The 4,359-nt window shown below is 51.5% G+C and overlaps 1 long non-coding RNA gene across 1 annotated transcript in view; it reads left to right on the top strand.

The window, feature by feature from the left end:
- Positions 1-2,307: 2,307 nt before the first annotated feature.
- The window catches only part of LOC109299491, a 20,073-nt gene continuing 18,021 nt past the window's right edge, over positions 2,308-4,359 (top strand). Inside the window, exon 1 of the long non-coding RNA XR_002097890.1 lies at positions 2,308-2,319. This is a non-coding gene — a long non-coding RNA (uncharacterized LOC109299491). The remainder of the gene's footprint in view (positions 2,320-4,359) is intronic.

Raw genomic sequence — 4,359 nt, 5'->3', positions numbered from 1 at the left:
CCCCCCCACACACACACCCAATCCCGTATCCCCAGCACCATACTCAGTGCAGACGTTTCTCAGAAAAATACAAACAGACCCCCTCTACCTTCCCATCCCCACAACAGAGCTCCTCTACCACCCACCCCACCTACCAAAAATAAAACAGCCACTTGCCCATGCAAAATATTATAATGTGGTTTGTTTATGTGCTCTCCTGGAGTGGGCAGTTGTGGGGTTGGGAAACCAAGGGGGTGGAGCCTGGGGACAGGTGGCCAGCACCCAAGTCTCTGGCCCTCTCCACATGGGTGCACATGCCATGGTGAGTCTGGTGAGCAGAGGGCTCACCCAGGGTTAACAGTGGCCACTGGTCTCCCAGTGCTGGCAGCTCCCCCTCTTGCAGCTGGTGGCCAAGGCCAACAAGGCCAGACCACAGTCCTTAACCTGGTACAAGGAGATCTGGCTCTGTGCCCATGTGAAGCTGGGATGAACAGTAGTGCTGGGTCCAGGTGGGGGGGATGGGTAGCGGGGGACTCTGGCAGGGACCAGGGCTCCTGGCTGGTGACAGTGGCACTAAACCCCTGCCCAGGCCAATGAGGAGGCCTGCTGCTGGGCAGCAGGTAGCTTCCAGGGGTCATAAGGGGCTAGGGGCAGGGGCAGGGAAGCAGGAAACATGAAGGTGACTGCCAAGGCCAGGACAGTGTCCAGCATTGGGCAGTCTTCCTTAATGGCCTGTGCTGCCCTGGCTAAGAATATGCTTTAGTCCCACAGGGCCTCCATGCACTTGTGCTCCACGGTGCATGAGGAGCTGCATGCTGAACTCCCGGTCTCCCCAGTCCTTTGCCTCCTCATCCCAGTTCCATGCTTCCTCATACCAGTCCCACACGTCCTCATGGGCATGTCCTCTGCTCACCACCTGTCCTGATGGGCAATGTCCTCCACCCACCACATCTACGCATCCACCTGTCAGTCCTCCGTAACCATCACAAGCCAGTCCAGAAGGAAAGTCAGATCCTGGGTCCTCCTCCTACAGAGCTGGCACAACCCCATCACCCCAGCTGTGGGTGGCAGTGACCCTGAGGCCCCATCCTAGCTGCCAACTATGGCACATGCAGATGTAGAAAATAAGATGCTCTGTACCAGGAGCTGTGTGCTTCCCGGCCTCAAATCAGGGGTTCAGTGTGCATGGATGCTCAAGGACCATGCTAAGTTGTTTGTCCAGGCAGCCACTGGCCAAGCCCCCTCACCCCCGTTCACTCCCCTAGGGCTGGTGGGCCACTGGCTCACAGGCCAGGACAGGCCAGGCTCCTAGCACAACTTACTGCCATGGCTCAGCTGCCTGCAGTTCTTCTACTGCAGGCTGGGCTGTCTCCTGTGCTGCTGCCAAGCATATGGCAGTCAGGCATAGAGGGGAATGGGGCTTCCACGTGACTGGAACATGTAGTGCCTACACCCCCGCCCTCCTTTCAGGGACCTCTGTGGGGAGGTGGCCTGAGACCAGCCACCCACCCCCATTCTGGTGCTGTACCCCAAGCATCCCCCACATAGCAATGTGTGTCCAAGGCACTGCATGAGGAAATGTTTCCATGGACTCAGGGGTGCCAGATCCACTATGCCTTGCTGTTACTGATTGTCATTGTGCCCTGGGCAAACTTGCACACCTGGCAAGGACCGTGAGCTTTAATTGTGTGGGGGTAAGCCTGAGCTGCACGACAACCTCTGCTACCACTTGGAGGGTTACCTATGGCTGTGATACACTTTCCTGTCCCGTGCAGCCAAGGAGGATATCACTGCTGGCATCAACATGTTCCTCAGTGTGTGAGAAGCCCATGCCTTCCAACTGCGGGGGAACAGACTGTTCAATAAAGTTTTGTGCTGTCTCCTGCCACCCTACATGCTGTGGTGGCAGAACCCAGGGGCCAGGGAAGTGCGGCCAGGCTGGACGGGTGGTGTGGGGGGAGAAAGCCTTACAATGCCGGTGGGGCTGTTGTGCCCAGTGGCTCCAGGAAGTCCCAGATGGCAGTGATGGCATGCAGCTCCCAATGGAATCATTTGTAAGAGGAGATTAGCATGTAGGTGCCTAGCCAAGGCCCTGCTCCAGGGGAGGAGCTGGCATTGTTTGAGGCCAGTGGTTACATGGCTGGCTGCACCTTGTGGCTGGGTCTGAGGCTGCAGAGTTGTCAGGGCAGGTTCTGGCCTGGCCTCCCCAAGCTGTTGGTGAAAGCTGCATGTGGGGAGCTCAAAGGGACAGGCTGCTGGTGCCCTGAGGGGCCCTCTCCTAGTGATGTTACTGTGGGTGCCAGGCTGGAGTGGGGACTCAGGCAGGCCTTCCATTCTGCTGTACACAGCACAGTTGCAGCCTGGGTCCCATGGCACAAGGATGTCATCCAGTTGCTGCATAAAGGTCATGGACTTGCGGGCACCCACTGACCAAAGACTGTAGTCAGTGATGGTGACTCACTGTGCCCACCAAGCCTTCACCTTTATGTACTGCCACAACAGCTGGTTGTACCCGTTCTCCTGCATCTGACTTAACAGCCCCTCAGATATGGGCACTGGAGTACCCACCTCACACAAACTGGTGCTGCACTTCTGCCTTGACCCACAGTGCCACAAGGTCACCACTCTTCTCCTATGACCAGCTGGGGCCCCTGGTGGTGGCATATGACATTGGTGATGATACCATTGGGGGTCTGACGATGGCCTTCCAGGACTGGGCAGCTGCCTGTAGTGCCCAGCACAGGGAAAGAACATGAGACTAGAAGCCATGCAGCGAGGCAATGCCCCACAGAACCTACAGACTCTGGACAGGCTGCCCAGGGTTGGCTGCAAAAATCTGGAGATGTTCCCAGTGGCCAGGAGCTGGCTCTTGTTGGGCCTGGGTAATGGCAGGAGCCTACAGCAGCCTGCAGGTCTGGACAGCATGGGCCTGGGAGCCATGTGACACTGTCATATCAGGCAGTGGCACCAGGGTACAGGCAGGCTGGCACAGATAGCACATGGCAGCAGAGGCCAAGAGTCCCCCAGGTTCCCTTTTGTTGTGCTCTGGGGCTCAAAATGCCTTCAGGCTTTTAAAGGCCCTGTGGCTGGGGTTGCCAGAGAGGCTTCCAGTCCTGGGGTTATGGGACTGAGCTCAGGCTGGGCTTCTTGTGGCTGGGCTGACCGGGAGCAAATATTCTCCCAGTTGGCATCTACACATGTGTTACCGCACAGAAAGTACACTAGAGTAAATTTGCTATTTGCATTTGCAGGTAGCAGATTTACTCATGGGTAGTGAAGTCAACTGCGTGGTAAGCATGTGCATATGCAGGTGCTCATGCTTACTGAACAGTAAACTATGCTACTGCACAATAAAGACTCCCATGTAGATGAACCCTCTGTGTGTTAAATACTGGGGTCAAGCTATTTCATGAATATTTTGGGGAATGCTCTGCTTTAAGGTAAATATTACTGTAGTAACATGAAACAGCTGATTCCAAAGAGGGCACAAAACATCAGGGCCTAATCCCGAGTTTTTAAACAGCAGTGGAGCTCCAGTCATTTCAATCCTGAATTTTTAAAGGCTTCTGATTCGGCACTACTTATATCAGTATTACATCACTGCAACTCCATTGTCTTTAATGGAAGCATACCTCGTACATTTGGTGCAAAAAGATAGTAAAAACTCACGTTCTTTTACTAAAAAAGTATTTCAAATTCCCATGAACCAATTGTGATCCCATTTATACAGGCACAGGAATAATGAAAATATAGAACTTGTACCCGAGGAAGTCAGGATCAGGCCCTACATAAAAGAAAAAATAATCCCAAGGCCAACATTTTATGACCTGGCATTAGGCCCATAAATAGATATTTCACATTTACATGACTAAATGAAATTTAGAATGTGAAATTATTAGCCACTCAAATTTGAAAATGTTAAGGAAAAAAGAATGCAAATGTTGGTGTAAATGAGCCAAGATCCTAAATTTTATTTGAATACTTCTTAAACTAAGGACTAAGTAGTAAAATCCTCCAGTCAATCTTTCTGATTATTCATTTGCAGCAGTGTGAACCATTCTAGAAATAACTCCACTGTCAGTGCAGAAATTCCTTATGAGCTCAATGTTTCTATATCAGAAAGACAGTTCATTTAAATTGATCTCTCCATAAATCAACATAAGACTATTATTACTCACAGTAAATGGACTAAACAGTACTCTCTAATATATTTTCCCCCAGTTTTGGACATTTGGATGTTGATGAGGATTTAGGGATTAACATTTTTGAAAATGAATAATTTTCCAAGCACTGATAAATTTTCCCTTACTTCTTCGTTTACTTCACCAGTTTGCTGGACATTAACCTTGGTTTTTGAATGAGAGCTACTTCATAATCTCG

Source organism: Gavialis gangeticus, unplaced genomic scaffold, assembly GCF_001723915.1.
Source record: "Gavialis gangeticus isolate Ggan-Ray unplaced genomic scaffold, GavGan_comp1, whole genome shotgun sequence".
NCBI classification, from domain to species: Eukaryota; Metazoa; Chordata; order Crocodylia; family Gavialidae; genus Gavialis; species Gavialis gangeticus.
Note: the sequence above shows the minus strand (reverse complement) of the source record. Positions and strands in the feature narration are given on the sequence as shown.